Genomic DNA, 18,468 nt, shown 5'->3' with positions numbered 1-18,468 from the left:
CAACTACTCATCCCAAATCACAGCCAGAAAAATTTTTCTGCAATTGGAAAACTTAGTGGAATCTGTATGGTGTAAAAAAAAAAAAAAAAAAAAAAAAAAGAATTAATGCTTCCCTTTCTCCAGTTTCTACCTAGACAACTAATACAGTTGAGATTCTTGTTACTGGAAGTGTGATCCTCAGACATCTAGTACAGGAATCACTTGGAGCTTGTAAAAGGCAAAGACTCATACCCAGCCCACACCTACTGAATCAGAATTTGCATTTTAACAAGATTCCCGGGTAAGTCATCTGAACATTAAAGTTTGAGAAGCTATGGTTTAAAAAGAATAAATATATTTCTAAGAAGAAAAATATTACTCACAATTTTAACTATCTAAATGGATTAGAAATTTATATTTTTCCACTTTTTGAATCCCTGCCCATATATCTATACCTTATAGTCTTAGCCAGAGTTCAATACAATAAAATTGTATTTTTTCAAAATTACTTTTATTGATAATATTCCATAATATTTTTAATCACCATATTTATTGACTGCATGGCACTTCCTCTAATTTGTATACGTGATAGACATAGCCAGATATTTAAAACAGTGTATAAATCTTAATAGTAAAAGACTGATTATTTTAGATAGTGGGGCAATGTCCAATATAATGTGTGCAGATTTTTATTGCTTTGCTTTTATTGTCAGATATCAGATTATGTATCATTGAATATAAGCATGCTTGAACTCTTGTTTGATTTTACCAAATTTATTTACAAAAGTCTTTTTCTAGTGTGCTGTCACCACCAGCATTATGTGACAGTTTACTATGATATCTTTGCATTACATTTTAAAAAGATAGTTGATTATGTTAATTTGATCATTTTGAAATGCTTTAATTTTTCTTAACTAAAATACATTTGCATTTTCTATGTAGCTAATTTCAATTTGAAATGTAGATCAATTTTTTAAAGAACATTTTAACTAAAAACAATCTAGAGATTGATATCTTAGAATACAGATTAAGCATTTAATATTGAAACATCAAAAACATGTATTTTAATGAAAACTATCACTAATTAGGTAGTTCCTCTCCATTTTTCACCATTAGCACAAACTACTAGGTCTTAAGTAAGAAATGCATCAACTCTGTAGCACATATGATGGGCCAATAAATAGCTGTACATAGAGCTTCAGGGAAAACTATCATCATCTCTAGTTAGTATTGGATGGAAAATACAGTGTTTGGGAAGAATCATCAATATTTAACAAACCCTGGTGTCATTAAAATATAAGTTCATGGTAAATGATGGTACTTGGAATTTTTTTCAGAACATATTTTTATTTTTACTTCAATGAACCAGCGATATGATTAGAATAAGAGTGACGTCCCAGTTTTTCCAGTTTCTACCTGTGTGATAGCAGATAATTTATTTTATTTTCTGGTACTTTGGTTTCCTCCTTGCTATGGTTTGAATGATAATGCTTCCTCCAAAATTTATGTTGATATTTAATCCCAATGCAACAGTATTAAGAGGTGGAGCCTTTGCGGTGGTTGGTCATGAGGGTTCTGCCCTCATGAATGGGATTAGCGTTCTTATAAAAGAACTTGAGGTTGAAGAGAGTACTCTCTTGCCCCTCTGTCCCTTTCACTATGTGATGACACAACATTCCTTCCTTCCAGAGGATACAGCAACAGGCACCATCTTGAAAGTGGAGATCAGACCCTCACCAGACACAGAACATGCAGGCACTGTTATCTTAGACTCCCAGACTCCAGAACCATCAGAAATAAATTACTGTTTTTTTTATAAATTACTCAGTCTCAGGTATTTTGTTATAGCAGTACAAAAGGACTAAGACACTTACCTACTTTTTTTTTTTAAGGGTAATAGTGCTTCACAAGGGTGTCATAATATCATGTAAATAATATGTGTTTCTGAACACAATAGCTGCTCAATATTTGTCTTTTCCTGCTATTTACATACACTGCCCAGAAGCCCTCTAAATTTCCACTTTCTGACTTCTGGCAAATGCCAGTAAGAATTTCAAAGACTGATTATTTTTGTTCTCCATGTAGTACTAAGTAAGTGGCACTAAATACATACTTTTCTAGCATAACTTTGGACATTTGTGCTTAAAATCAAGGTTAAATTTGACGACCAACCATATCCTTGCTGAGTTACTACAAAGATAACACACTGAAGCATGGGCTAATGATGTGCAGGACTCGATACTTGGCTCTGAGAGTTTATGTCAATGATGTTTGGTCCAAAAGAGGTATCCCAATAGGCATGGGCATCAGCTTAAAGATATGGTTACCAGTTCAGTAATATCCTAAATACTTTTTTATGTATGCAGAGTTTTTCAAATACGACATGAAAACATCCAGTAAATACCACTAGGTATTTACTAGGTATAGCAGCATGCTGTAATCCAATTTTTTTTTTCAATGACTAAAAAGCTGTGTTTATTATTAGACTTCTTTAGTTTATTTTTTCTTTGACTAAATTATATGACATTTTAATAGCAAATAATTACACCATCTTCTAAAGAACCACAGAAATTTAAAAATACAGAAATCCTGCCATCTAACTAAACGAAAAAGAGCAATTTTCAATTTCACATGGATATTTTCTTTCAAATGTGTATTTTTACGCATTCCTACCCACCATCATAAATCACTTGATCCACTATACAAGAATACAGAAAATTTCAATCTCTTCATTGGATTGTGATTTATATTTACCATTTGCCATGGTTCTGTCTTTGCAGCAGAATAGAGTGGGGCAATTTGTTTCCACTCACAGATTGCAATCCTTGACATTCTTTGAAAAATATGAAATAAAAAATGAAATTAAAAAATAGAATAATATAGGTGTGTAGAGTTCAGTATACTGATGCTGCTATTAGAAGGTCTTATGTTTTAATGACCTTCTGCACAATAGAATCATGCAATATAATAGCTAGACAACTTTTTATATATCTGGTATTCTATTATTATAAAAGTTATATTCCTTTTATAAACATGTAATGGAATAAAGAAATTTGCAAAGCAATTGTGAAATCATTTTGTGTCAAATTAACTTAAAGAAGCAATAATTTTCACATTTTTTGTGGTCTGAGATTAAATAAAATAAGCTCTGACATGATGTGAAAGCCAAAATAGCTTAAGATGCCAGAGGTTTTGATGTTTATTTTCACCAAGAATATTTAAATGAATGTGAAACACTTCATGTTTACTGTATTGTCGTGTCCCTAAACAAAGATACAAATAGATTTTTTTGGCTGCCTCACTGTATAGCATTTTTAAAAAATTTCTCAGTGATTAATTTGTGTTAACATTATAAAAATTAATAAAGCCTCATCTTAGGGAAAAGGGTACTTACTGGCAATAAATATTTAAGGTACTAAATAACCTTAGAAAGCAGAAAGCAAACATAATCCAAATAAATTTAGCTTTTTGATACTTTACAACATATGACCTATTTGTACAAAGTTCATTAAGTTACAATAGACACTTTCAAAACATAAGAGAGGGTAAACTTTTTCCTATTACACTGTGAATTGCATCTCTCAGTAAGTCAATTACAAGATTTTCAACTTAGGTGAGCTCTTTAGGGACAGATGTTGTAATTATTCGCTATTAAAAATAGTATAATTTAGTAAACAATAAAAGTAATGAAACAGCAAAAATGCTCTCTTTAAGCAATGTCTCATTCATGATGTGCAGATTAGGAGTAGAAATGGACCAAAATTAGAGGGATTAGTAGAACAACACAAAACTTGAATCTATTAGACCCACTGCCAATTATACTTCCATAGTTACCAAAAGTTGATTTTTTAAAAAAAATGTATACTGTGTCAATCGGAAAACAGAATTTTAAGTTTCATCTACATTAGAAACATACCAGTACCTACAAAGGAAATGCATGCTGAGTAATTATTTTCATTGAAATCGTATTAGAAAACATTTAGTAAGTGTAGGTGCCTTTTAATAATACAATTACTAAATAGTTCTGAGATATTAATACTTGTAGATTTCAATGTCCATCTCAGAAATTGGTAGAACAAATAGACAAAATCAATAAGGTTATACAAAACCTGAAAACACTGTCAACCAAACTAATGTTTGTGATATTCATTATTTTATTTTATTTATTTGTTTTTAATTGAGATGTATTGATTGTACATATTTGCGGAGTAGAGATATATTTCAAAACATGTATACAATATATAATGACCAAATTAGGGTAGTTATCAAATTCATCATTGCAAAATTTATCATTTCTTTGAGATGAGAGCATTTAAGTTCCTCTCTTGTAGCCATTTGAGAACATACAACAAATTATTGTTATTTATAGATGCCTAGCACTACTGTACAGGACTACCACTTATTTTTCCTATCTGGCTGTAATTTTGTTATTTATATAATACAAAACTCATCAATAGTCAAATTACAATCTTTTCAACTGTACACAGAACATTCACGAAAATCGACTATACTTCTCAACTTAATTTGTAAAGTCAGCACTACCCTAATACCAAAATCTATAAAAAGACATTTCAAGAAAAGAAAACTCCAGACCATATCCCTCACTAAAATTTATATAAAACTCATCAAAATATTAGCAAATTAAATCTGGTAAAATATAAAAAGGAATATACTGCAAGGAGGTTTGACATTCAAAAGTCGAGAATATAACTCACCATATCAACAAACTACAGAAGAAAAGCAATCAATCATTTCATAGCATTTGAAAAAATTTATATCTCCTCATGAAAAAAAATCTTCCTAATTAAGAAGGGAACATATTTAATCTGATATAGTGCATCTACAAAAAATACAAGTGAAGGCCGGCCCCGTGGCTCACTCAGGAGAGTGCGGTGCTGGTAGTGCCGAGGCCAAGGGTTCTGATCCTATATAGGGATGGCCGGTGTGCTCACTGGCTGAGCATGGTGCAGACAACACTTTGCCTGAGGTTACGATCCCCTTACCAGTCAAAAAAAAAAAAAGAAAAAGAAAACTACAAGTGACATCATATTTAGTAGTAAGGGACTGGATAATTCTCCCCAACATTTGAGAACAAGGAAAGGATGTGCAATCTACTACCATTAGACATTGCATTGGACAAGAAAAATAAATAAAACTCATACAGATCTGGAAGGGAGAAACAGCATTGTGTTCATTTGCAGAGGACTTGATTATGTGGAAAATCCTAGGAAATCTGCCCCCAAAAAGGTACTATAAATAATAAAAAAGTTTAGCAAGGTTTTAGAATAAAAGGTCTGTATACAAAATTCTCTTGTATTTCTATATACTAGTCATGAACAACTAGAATTGAATTTCCTTCGTCAATTCCACCTCATCCCCAAAAGTGTTATGTCATGGGCTGAATTGTGTACCTCCAAAAACTCATATGCTGAAGTATTACCCTCCACCAGTTCTGAATGTGGTCACATTTGGGGACAGGATCTTTATAGAACTTACAGATAGAATCTTTCTTACTTAAGTTAAAATGGAGTCACTTGGGTGATCCCTAATCCAATACGAGCAGTGTTCTTATGAGAAGAGAAAATTTGGACACAGACACAGAGGGAAGACAATGTGAAGACACAAGGACAAGGCTGCCATCTGCAAGCCAAAGAGAGAGACTTGGAACAGATCCTCCCTCACAAGCCCTTAGAAGCACCCAACCCTGCCAACACCTTGATCACAGACATCTAGCCTCCAGAACGGAGAGAAAATAAATTTCTGTTGTTTAAGCCATGCAGTGTTGGGTACTTTGTTATGGCAGCCCTCGCAAACTATTACAGTGTTACAACTCTTAGGAGCTCCTATTGGGGCTTTCTGTTCTCTGTCTCTGCAATTAAGAGGCTGTGATTTAGTTGCTTATTTAAATTGTCTTTGTCTTCTATTAGGGTATATGTTCCATTAAGATAGACCCATAGTTTTTTATGTTCATAGTTGTATCCTCAGGCTCTAAGTCAGCATATGTTATATATTAATTTCAAAAAATAATATATATGTATTCATTGTAAAAGTGACATAGTTACATAATATTTAGTAATTTTTATAGGCAAAATCTAAATAGAGTCCAAATATATAGGGGAAAAAAAAAAGATAACCTTAAAGAATGTATAAGCAAATACTACCTTAAGAATAGTTTGACTGCCTGTATATACCAGGAACTTTACAAACATTAACTCTTTTAATTCCCATTCTGTGCATTAAAAAGCAATAGAAGAGCTATCCAAGAACACACAGATATTTATCACAGAATGTGGTCTGAAACCATCTAAAGCCAGGGTTGGCAAACTTTATCTACAGAGGAAAAACAGCAATTATTTTAGCCTTTGCAGGTCAGACAGTCTCTGTCACAACTACTCCACTCTGCCCTCATAATGTAAAAGCAGACAGACAATTCACAAAGGAACGATGTGGATATGTTCCAGTAAAACTTTGTTTACAAAAACAGGTACTGAACTGGATTTGGTGGTGGTTTGTCAAGCCCTTATTATAAAGTTTTCTCTCTTAAATCTATTATACCACACATCTTGACAACACAATTCAAAACTGATATGCAATCTTTATTTCCCTTTTTTAAAACCTGCATAACAATTCCAATTAAGAACTGTTTGTCTGTGTATTTTTAACACACAATGATGTATCCCTCACTGTGATGGTTTAATTAGTATACAATTCATGCCTGGTTAAATGTAAATGAAGTGCTTACTTCATGATAAGTTAAAACACTCTGTTGTATCATGAACAGTTATTAAAAGCCTCATTGACATGATTGCTTATTTTGTTTTAAAATTTATTGTCAAGATGCAAGTTGGCAGTTTTTATCCATTCTTTTTCTACATACTAAATAATTTTATGGCATGGAAGAAAATATCAACTAGGCTATTTTCTTTGAGTTTAATATTATGAAAACTGGTGTAATAATTTTAATACAATAGCTTATGTATTTATTCAGTAATATATGTGATACACTGGAAATCCAGATAGCTGCTACATGATCCCAGGTCTACAGTTACTTTGTTTTTTTAATGGGTTTAAAGGGCACTATTTGTTTATTTATTTAGTTAGTTAGTTATCTAGTTAGTTATTTTTATTGAAGCATATTAGATTGTACATATCTGTGGGATATCACGTTGAGTATCAATACTTGTGTGCAATATGTGATGCTCAAATCAGGATAATTAATATTTTCAACATTACACAATGTAATCATTTTTTGTGTCCCTTTACCAATTTCCTGCTACCCTCCCCCTCTCCCTTCCCATTTCTGGTAACCTCAGTTTTGTTCTTTCCTTTTGAAAGTTCAATGTATTATTGTAATAGTTGTACCTTTCTTTCTTTTTTAAAATTTGTTTTTTCATTTTTTTAGGTCCCACCTATAAGTGAGGACAAGCAATGTTTGTTTCTCTTTCTGCCTGAAAAGCACACTCAAGATCTCTATTATAGCATTTTTCACCTTGCATGGTCCTTTTTTTTTTGTTTTCAGTCCATGGCTGAAATAGTGATCCTTTTTATATGGGAAAGGAGATCCTAGAATTTTTAGAACAATTTCTTTAACTGAATAACTTTAGCTAATAATTTAAAAATTAATACATTTAGTGATATATATATATATATATAAATAACAGAGAAAACCTGCATTAGGCAACACTTATAAAATGATCCTATCTTAATAAATGTTTTGATGCATATTGTACTTAAAAGTCATATGAAATTTTTACTTTGTTTAGTTTTTTTTTAAAAGGAGGATTTCAATGTGTTCATACGTGGAAATTATGATTCAGTACTAGTATAGGTGAGGTGAGGTCAGGGATCTGTATTTTAAATTAGCGATCAGCAATTTGAATAAGAATTTTAAATTCAGACAGGTTATCTGAACATCTCAACTTAGGAAACACCATCTAGCTTCTTAGATCACTTTGAATTTTCAGGTAGCTGGGTTTACACATGATGTAAAATTCAACAGATATAGAATATGACAGCATCAAATAATGGTTTTATAGAACTCTAGAGGAATTTCTATGGATTACAGCACAGATGAAGATGGATTGGGAAACTCTTACTGGCTTTCATCCATTTTGATCTCTAAATAGAGCAGCAGGATTAGACAAAGTGTGGAGAGAAGGTTTATTTCTACAAAGGATACAAGGTTTCACCTCCACCTGATATCACAGTGAAATTATATTCTAGTGTAGTCAGAGTCATCTTCCACTTCTACTCCCCTGTTTCCTAGCTGTTTACTCTCTTAGCCATGTTAGAAATTAATGCGCAGTTACTTAACTTGACAAACAATAGTAAACCAAAAACAAAATCATGTTTAATGGGAATACAAGATAGACTCCCATTCAGATAAAAAACAAGACAAGGGCTTCATTCTCACCTCAGTACTGCTGTTTTTTAATATTCCTCTGTGTATACCAGCCAATAGAATAGCTGAAGACCATATAATATGTTTATAATTCTGGAAAACTCAACAGAGATCCCAAGTTATTGCAACAGTAGACTTCAGGAGTAAATGCCAGTAGGATGTAGAAACTAGGCAAAATGGAAATATTTTTCAGTAGCTATGGGGCATGTGAGGACCTGGAGTATTTGAGAACTCCATCTTCCCCACAATATAACAAAACTGTAAAAGGCACATCCTAACCTCATAAATCCAGATCCAGATGCCACATGAGATAATTGAACAAAAACAATTAAGACAAAGAGCACAATATTTGAATACTTTGAATCTACTCTCTCAGTCTCTTACTAAAGACATAGACCAAAAAAAGTAAAGATATAAAACACTTATAGAGCAGAATAAATAACATAAATCTAATCCACACATGTATAACTCTACATTCAAAATGTATTATGTAGTTCTCCATGGGCTACTGATAAAGTCATACAGACTGCCAGGAAAATGTCAATTTTTTAAAAAAAATCTGGAAGTAGGAAGAGTTTATTATCTGTTTAAAAATATAAAGAAACTAGAATTTAATAACCAAACCAGAAAGCGGGGTTGGTTTATGCTACTACCTTGAAATTAACAAAATATATTTTTTGTCTTAAACAATGAGGAATCCAAAACAAAATGACAGAATACCTAGAAAATAATGCTATATTAGTTGCTAGTGGGAATTTTAGGGGCCTGCCTACTACAAATGTGAATTTAAAAAAATATTTCAAGATACTTGGGAATATACCTAAGGTTTTCCTCAAAGGAAAATTCATAGGCTTTAAAAACATTAATATTAAAAAAGAAAAACTAAAAATAATACAATAATTAGCATCCATTCAATAAGCTAGAAAAATATCAATAAAGTTTCCTAAGGAAAGCAGAAGCAATTAATAGATATCATATTTGCTTTCTACTACTGCTGTACAAACTTAATGGCTTACAATAATACGATTCTTTATTATTTTGCCCTTCTGGTGGTCAAAAGTTCAAAATCAGTTTCCCTGGGCTGAAGTTAAGCTGTCAGCAGGGCTGCATTTCTTTTTGGAGACTCTAGGACAAAATTTCTTTCATTCCCCTTTTCAGATCCCAAAGAATTCCATATTCCTCGCTCTATGGTCCTCTTCCTCTGTCTTCAACGTCAGCAGCGTCACATCTCTCCCACTACATTTCTGTCCTCAAATCTACCTCTGACTCTCCTCTTAAGCCTTACTGTTCTGCTTTTAAGGACCCTTGTGACAACATTGGGCTTACTTGGAAAACTAGAATAATGTCCTTATTTTAGATGATTAGCAATTTTACTTCTATCTGTAAACTTAACTCCCCTTTACCATTTAATCTAATCTATCTACCTGTTCTAGAGATTAGGACCTGGGTGTAGTTGGGCTCCATTATTCTTTTTTAATACAAAAATAAATTTAAAACAAAAAAAAAATTCATGAATTAGTAAATAACAATTAGAATTATAATTAATCCAATGTTCTCTGGAAAGGGTAAAAAATAGACTAGTAACTAATCTAACTAAGAGGAAAAAAACCATAAGTAAATATACTCCAAATAAAATGATATTGGAAAACATCCACAAATAGAGAGGAATAAAAAATTTACAAGAAATGTATTTGTTCAACTCTGCAAATAATTTTGAAAGCATGGATACAATTAAATATGTCTTTCCTAAAAAAATGTATTTTTTATAAACTTCACTCCAGAGAAGATAAAAAAATGGAATGAAATTGTCATAGCTGAATTGGAAAAAAGTTTGTCAAAGAGTTATTAACTTCCCCAAAATAATACAATAAACTTAGGTGGCTTCATAAGGTAATTCTCACAAAACTGTAAAACCTATAATTCTAATGCTTTTAAAATTTTGTAGAGCATGGAAGAATTAGGAAAACTTTCACATATTTTTGTGAATCCAGGAAAACACGTGCACACACACACACGCAAACACGCACACAGATGCAGGGCAATCTTAACATCGATACAGGCAGAATCTATCCATATATAATGAGAGTGATGTATCACGATCAAGAAAATTTTACTTCTGGAAGTAAGGATTGCTCAATATGAGAAAACATATAAATATAATTACAATATAATTTTAAATAATATAAATATTAAATAATATTAAAAGAAAAGAAAAGCATCATTTCTAGAAAACTCGAGTTAACTCATCATTAATATTTATTTAATATCAATAATACTATAGATTAATATTTATCGATATTAAACTAATAGAGGGATACTGGAAGTTGGCTAGATTTCTTGATATATAGACACCATAATTTTTATTTTTAAAACAACAAATTAAGAAATATATTAGTAAAAAAAAGACCTTATTTGTATGGGCAATTTAAATAATGGAATATCTAGGAGTAAACTCAACAATAAACTTATCATATGTATATATTTATAATTATATATTATTTTATATAAATAGTCAATGCCGTAAAGCTTTTAATCATTTTTAAATACATCTATCTATACATTTACTGTGATCTCTATAAAATATTATTACCAATGGGATATATTGCATGAGACGGGATGAGCGTAGGGTAGGAAAGGGAATAAGAACACTTTATTCTAAAGTTAATGTGAAAAAATAAACAGAGAAGACTGACTAATAAGTAAGACAATTATGAAATGGAAGATTAGTGGCTGTGAAATAGTTTTACAACATGTTAAAATATATTTTTAAACTGTTGGAATTAAAACATGGTGTTAGAGATACATTAATAGAGAGACTTTTTTTTTCTCAAGTGCTCATTCAATTTTGCTAACAGTACAAATATTGTATCATAAAAAAATGAAAAAATCCTGCAAGTACATAAGTAGATTAAAACAATTTATATGAGAAACTAAAATTGGAAAATATTCTACTGTACTGACAGAAGAAATAAACAAAACCTATAAATTGTTGAATCCTAATATAGATTTTTGTAAAAATTAACTCACAGAACTCACAGTAGCCAAAAACTGATAAAAGACAAATGTCCACCATCGATAACTGGAAAAACAAATTGTGGTGTACACATAACAACAGAATATTGTGCAGCCATGAAGAGGAATGAGGTACTGATACATGCTACAACATGGAGGAACCTTGAAAATGTTATGCCAAGTGAATAAGCCAGACCAAAAAGTGTCACATTTTGTTTGATATAATTTAAATGAAATATATGGAATAGGTAAATCCATAGACAGAAAGCAGACTGGTGGTTGCTAAGGTCTGAGGGAATAGTTGAGGGACACTGGGTTTTTTGGGGGAATAATGAAAATGTTTTGGATATAGAGGTGGTGGTTGCAAAATGGTTAATATTATGACATATAAATTTCACCTAAAAATTCAAATTTTCAATGAAAAAATTTAATTTGAATTACAATTTTGATTATGACAATCATTTAGGAAAAAAATTTAAAACAGGTTTATGAGTAAATTTATTATTCTTTGAGGAATTGAAAGTAGAGCTACTACCCTATCATTTCATTGAAGCTCAAGGCTCTCTGTATAATAGAGAAAGGTACAGGTGCCATGAATTTTATAACGTCCAAATGCAAATATTGTCAGAGGGCAATTTTCTTTGTGCTCTAATGTCAGGAATACTAGAACTGTTCTCTTTTTTTCATCAAACCATTTCACATACAAATAAAAATTACTAATTTCTCTACCCAGTTTCTTACTAAGAATCATAGCCTTTCAGAACACAGAGGAAAAAAAAATTATACTATAAAATTTTTTAAATACCTCTGACCAAATGTCTTAAATTCACATCAAAGTGAAATGAAAAATGAAAGCATTTTTTTTCCTAAAACTTAAACAGACAAATACTAGAGGAAAAAATAGCATTTGTAATAAGAGAAAATCATAAGCTTACAAAGCTGAATAAATAAAAAAAGGAAGGCTAGGGTTCTTACAGATGTACGTAGTACTTGCTAACCTAAAGCTAACTCTGTGAAACACTTCTCAGGTAGTGCTACCCAAAGGAAGGCATGGACAAATTAAACAAGACAATGTGATTACAAAAGTAAAACAAGAGCCAACTGTTAGATGGTGCACATACATACATTCAGTTGTTAATCCAAATCAAAAAATTTAAATCTAGGATCAGCATCCCAAATCTGGGAATCTTCTAAGAACATTCATCTTGGTATTTGTATAATGAATTATCTAATGTGATAGTTTAGATCTACTTCTGCACACATGCTGCAGATTTCCTATTTGCCTTCATATCAGTAAAAAATATTTATGAATCTCTAGTTACATAAACAATTCCTTGTTAAGAACCAACAAGAAAAAAGTCAACAAATTGTTCACTCTCAAAAACAACATTTTCCATTGTTCTATTTAATATTTAAAAATAAATGTTAGAGAATAATGGACTGGACAGTTTTATGAATTTTAGAAAATCGTTCTAAATATTTAATAATAATAATGCACAATATTTTCCTTGAATAGGTCTGTATATTTTTAATAGTGAGTAGATATGAAAAACTAAATGTATTTAAATTTTATATTTATATTTAAGGGTTTTAAAAATATGCTACAGAAAAACTCTAAATGAAATTTCATTTAAAACTCAAAATGGTTTTTGAGGAGATACTTTATTAAAGCAATTAATTTGGTTGTTTTACTTGTGCACTGAATATTTTGCAATTGAATAGTTACTATAATTATGTCATTACAATAATTATGCAATTACTCTCTGTAATTATATCATTTAATTATATAAGTCTGCTTACAGGAATTAGTTGCATAATTAGAACATGTAATTATATAGTAAAATAAAAAACTATATATTAAAACATAGTGAGTTGGATACAGGCCTATTTCACGTTATAATATGTAGAGTATTGATCGATTATCCTGTGTAAAATTACTTAGAATTTTTAAAAACTTCTTTATTTTGAGATAATTATAACTTTTCAGAAAATCCATACTCTTCATTCAGATAACTTATTCAAGCTTGCCAGTTGTTCCAATTGTGTCCATTTTGGCAAAATTATTCAATCCAGGATTATGCATTGCACTTAATTGTCATGTCTCTTTAAATTCCTCCAGTAACTATCAGTGTATCTATGTATATCTATCTGTCTATCAATCTATCTACTTATCATTTATCTTTCTTCTGTCTTCTACCATCTATCATCTATCCTTGTATATACTATCATTTTTCTATTTTTCTGTCTATCCATCTATCCATTGAAAATTACTTCGTATTGACACCACCAGTTCCAATCCAAACACTCAAGGTTCATTTCTTCTTTTTCATGTTTATAACCACCCTCCCTAATTTGAGAAACCTGACTTTCACTGTTTTCGATATATTTACTTATTTATTCACCTCTAGAATAGCCCCTCAGTCCTTTCTTGGCCTCTATCATCTTACAGGTTTCTGCTAGTTTCTTCACTGTAAAAATTTCTCTTTTTTTATGTGTAATTAATAAGTATGTGGAAATACTATGACAGTAGATAAATATCTCATTTTGAATCCTGATTTTACCTGCGAGTTTATCAAAGGTCACATACTAGTTCATTGAAGAATCTTGCATGAAAATTTTATTGTTACGATGGCTCCCAAATGGTGGTTTTTATAATTTTCTCTTTTCTTCTATATTTATTAAGTAGTATTCAATTCTGAGCTTTTTCTTATTCATTCATTCCTTTATATTTTGTATCAGTATAATTTCATAGATTACTAAATATAGCTAAATATTCAATATGATAAAACCCATTATAATTATTTATTTTGATGCTCAAATTATCTCAGATTTGGCAAGTATGTGTTCATTTAAATTGAGTTCTACTCTTTCAGACAGATTTTCATCAGTTTCTGAACATTTCCTTAATTTCTGTCACAATAACATATTCCAGGCTTATCTTGTACTTTGCCTACCCACCCATAGAATCAGTCATTTCTCTAAGAAACCCTGTTCTCTTTTCATGAAGAATGCCATTTAGAAATCGAGGTCTTGGTGCTAGGTGTACTCATGGTTCCTGGAGTGTTGCTATTCCCAATCTCAATAAGCAAAGCCAAGAAAACACACACAGACACACAATATATACTCACACACATACATGCACACAAACTCACAAAAATGTATTTTGCACTTGTATTTATTTCTATATCTATCTATACATATTGATAACCATGAGTTTACACTGATTCTTCCAATTCAATCCAAGACATTAAAGTTTTTCTTGCTTTTCCATGTTCATATTTATGAATGCCTTCTCCAGATTAAGAAAACTGGCTGTCATTGTCTTCAATATATTTACTAATTTATTCAACTGCCTGTATTTAACTAGTTTCTGACCTCACCCAGACGGTGTCATGCTCAGCTGCATTGACCACTGCTGGACTGCCAATAGCTCAGCTATTTTTTCCACAAGGCCTCAACTCCATGCTGGAAGTCTTTTCCCTGGGACACCTTCATCCCTCAATTCTGACTCCTCTGCTTGGCTGTCTTCCTCAGGTGAGCCTTGACACCTGCTGGATCACTGCTCCCTTCAGCTGTCTTTCTCACACAGGCCATGACCACTTCTGGGTTACTCTTTCTTAGAAATTTTTAAATAAAAATTTACAGAATAATAATGAATAAATGCCAAATATCAAAAGTTATCACATCTTGGACACAGTTGTTGACAGTCAGCTCTGTGCCCCATGAATATGCATATTCAATTAAAAACAAAGTTAGAAAAAAAGTTAGGAAAAATGTGATATCAGATTTTTAATAATTTATGTAATATTAAAATAAATATGTTACATGTATTTTAGTTCAAAATATTAATAAATGCAATTTATATATATTAATAATGGTATAATATAGCTAGCTGTTAATGACAAAGTTGTGGTCTAAATATTCCTTTTTGTCATGGCAATCTTTAGATATCATATTTGCCTTGATGATAAATTTACCAGATTAGTTAATATTACATACAAGCATCTTGAATTTCTCTATATAAATTTAAAAAAATCTAGGAAAATACAAATTCAAATACTTAAGAACTGCGGGGGCTTCCAAGAGTATATTTGGATCTTGATTTCTTTGCTAAAATTTTTAATAAATTATTTCAAGCATTCTAAAAAGTGTAACTGAACCCAATGTATGATTCCAAACATGCATATCTATAAAACTTTAAAGTGTATTGTTTAAAAAAAGCTTGATCTCATGATCTTTCTTCAAAGATAGCAGTATCCCAAATTTGTTGTTCATTAAGTCTGTGTATTTTAATCAACGTTTATGAGTAAGTTGTAAACATCATGAAAGTTCATTTTTAAATACTTTATCATTTATATCCTAAGAATAAAGACATTCTTCTATATAGCAACAGTTCAATCATCATGTATTAGAACTTAAGAATTAATAAAATAAATTATCTAATATGCAATTCATATTCAAATTCTCTGACCTCTCCCAGTACTCTCTTTTCTTTCCATCCTCCCTCCGTCCCTCCCTCCCTTTTTTCCTTCTTTCCTTCCCTCCTTTTCCATTTTTTCTTCCTTAATTCAGGATACTCTTAGGTATCACACAATGCACAGAAGTATCCTGTCTCTTTAGTCTTTAATTTATAACAATACCCCTCCTCTTTTTTATCTTTAATGACATTCACATTTTTAAAAATCTTAGCCCAATTATTTTGCAAAATACATCTCAGATTGAATTTGTCTAATTGCTTTCTCATGATTAGACTCATGTTAAATATCACTGTGAGGAATACTACTACATGGCTTACCTTGTGTTCCTTTAGCAGACAACAATTTGTCCTTTTAATGATGAAGTCACCTTCGATTCCTTTGTTAAGACGATGTGCCAGATCTTTCTATTTTTCATTGTATGAATAAATACACTGTCCTTTGTTGTTCATAAGTAATCTATGGGCCAATACTTTAATATTACATGAATTTCCCAACAAAACATCATGCAGCCATAGATATTTTCTATAATCAATTATATTTCTTGCCGGTTTGATTAATACAATATGGACTCATGGATTCTTTTTCTCTCTCATTCGATGAAATATAATTCATCACTTCCATTATTCTTTTCTTAGTATTCTAATTGCCATAAAATTGGTCAGTGGGAGGCTTCTCAAGCCAGGCATGATGCCTTTTGACATATGCCCATCAGTTTTGACCACTTTATAACATTTTGAAATAATTTTTTTTTTTTAGTTTACCTTTGTTACTTTCCAGGCTAAGAACAGGAATCAGCCATTTCTCTAAAAAGTCCTGGTTTATTTTTGTAGACAATGATATTTAGAAACTGAGGTCTGGGAACCGGTTGGGCTCATTGCTATTGGGCCGATACTGCTTTTTCATTGGAAAAAAATTAGGAAACAGTATTTTTAAAAATTCATGTTTTCTGATACTTCCGTAATAACATAGGATTCTTCTCATTCCTTTAATGCATATTTGGATCTTCTTTCTCCCACCGTGAGAATTCTTCTTCTTCTTTTTTTTTTTACTGGGCCATTTTATGTATTTATTTATTTATAGTGTAATAAATAGTTCTCTCTTGATGACTGCAGACAGGCAAGCCTTGTTTGGTAGCATTCAGAAACACCACAGTAAGGGTGGTTTTCCCAATTGGTGTGTAGTCTTAGATAATTATAAGGAGTTAACTGGTACAAAACTGCCGTCAAACCAGTAAGACTGCATTTATGCACCCATCATTTTCAGGACTATTGATATCCTGGGCATATTTTCCTCAAATAGCCTTGCCTCCTTGTGTCACAAGGCCTAACTCGCTCACATTCACCCCAATTACAGTGCCTTTGGTAATAACACTCAGAGTTGTATATAGTGGGGATGAGGGATTCTTTCTTACGCCAAGTATTGGCAGGCAAAACGTGGCTTTCAGTTCAGGATGTGTTACATGGGCCTTCTTGAAACGTAAGCCCATTGGCCTGATGAATCTTTCATATTTAAGTGGTTTTCTTGTAAAGCCATCTGCAACAAAGCAGACTTTAGTAACCATCCTTTTTCATGCCTTCTTCTTTCTCTTTCCTGTTCGAATAACTTTTAATACTTCTGTTTCTCCCCGGGCACGATCTCTGAGCAAAGGGACTTCCATTTTCCGGCTTTCTCTTTCCGTGTTTAATCATATTAAAAAGAACTTTAGCTCGGGACTGTCCCTCTCTGTCCAGCAGATAGGCAGGTACTGCTCCCTGTGGAGTCATCATTCTTTTGTTTGGTATTTCTCTTTTCATGCATCTTGATAGTCTTTTTCATTTGTATTTTCTCAGCATGGCGCTGTTTATGGCAGAACTTAGCCTTCAGACCAATCATCTTTTTTTGCCTTCTTTGAACGTTCATGAGCCTCTCGACTTTTCTTCGTTCTGTTTTTCTCCTAGTAATCCAAACGATATCCGTAGCAGTTACGGTGTAATTCAATATATTCATTTTGTGGCATGGGAAGGCTGCAGAGCTGCCAGGCGCAGCCTCCAAGGAACAAAGAAACTCAATTCTTCCATTGTGAGAATTCTGACTCCACAAAACGTGAATATAGTTACTCCCTTCTTCAAGTTTAAAATACACAAAAGTGGTTTTGTATTTGCTATATCAATACCACTACCAACAAAAAACTGATTTTTATTTCTTTTCACTTTTGTCGTCTTTGAGCTATATCCCATGAAAAGTACATAGAGAACTGCATTAAAAATTTGCCTCAATTAATTATTTTCTCTGTAGTAATATTTTCATCTTGAGATACTTAAAGGTTTATTTGTTTTTGATACTGTTTAATTTTAATTTTTTTCCATCTTGTTGATTTTATTTTTTAATGTAAATATATGAATGTGGTTTCAAAACCCAATTTACACAAAGTCTCATGTTCGTAGAGTTCTAATCTTCTGTGTGATGTTCTAAATTTTGTATATGAGTTTCTGAAGCAAACTATACTATCTAGTTTCAAAATATTTTTAATGTTTATTTTAGGATTAGTATGGCTTATAAATTCCTGTGGGTAGTATGAAGCAGATTATTATGATTTTATAGATTATTTGAAGAAAAATC

General features: G+C 31.5%; 1 pseudogene; it reads right to left on the bottom strand.

Annotated features, from left to right (window-relative positions):
* Positions 1-17,092: 17,092 nt before the first annotated feature.
* LOC134362192 (ribosome biogenesis protein NSA2 homolog) lies at positions 17,093-17,866 on the bottom strand (annotated as a pseudogene).
* Between the last annotated feature and the right edge of the window lie 602 nt (positions 17,867-18,468).

The sequence above is a fragment of the Cynocephalus volans genome, chromosome 13, assembly GCF_027409185.1.
Source record: "Cynocephalus volans isolate mCynVol1 chromosome 13, mCynVol1.pri, whole genome shotgun sequence".
NCBI lineage: Eukaryota > Metazoa > Chordata > Mammalia > Dermoptera > Cynocephalidae > Cynocephalus > Cynocephalus volans.
Note: the sequence above shows the minus strand (reverse complement) of the source record. Positions and strands in the feature narration are given on the sequence as shown.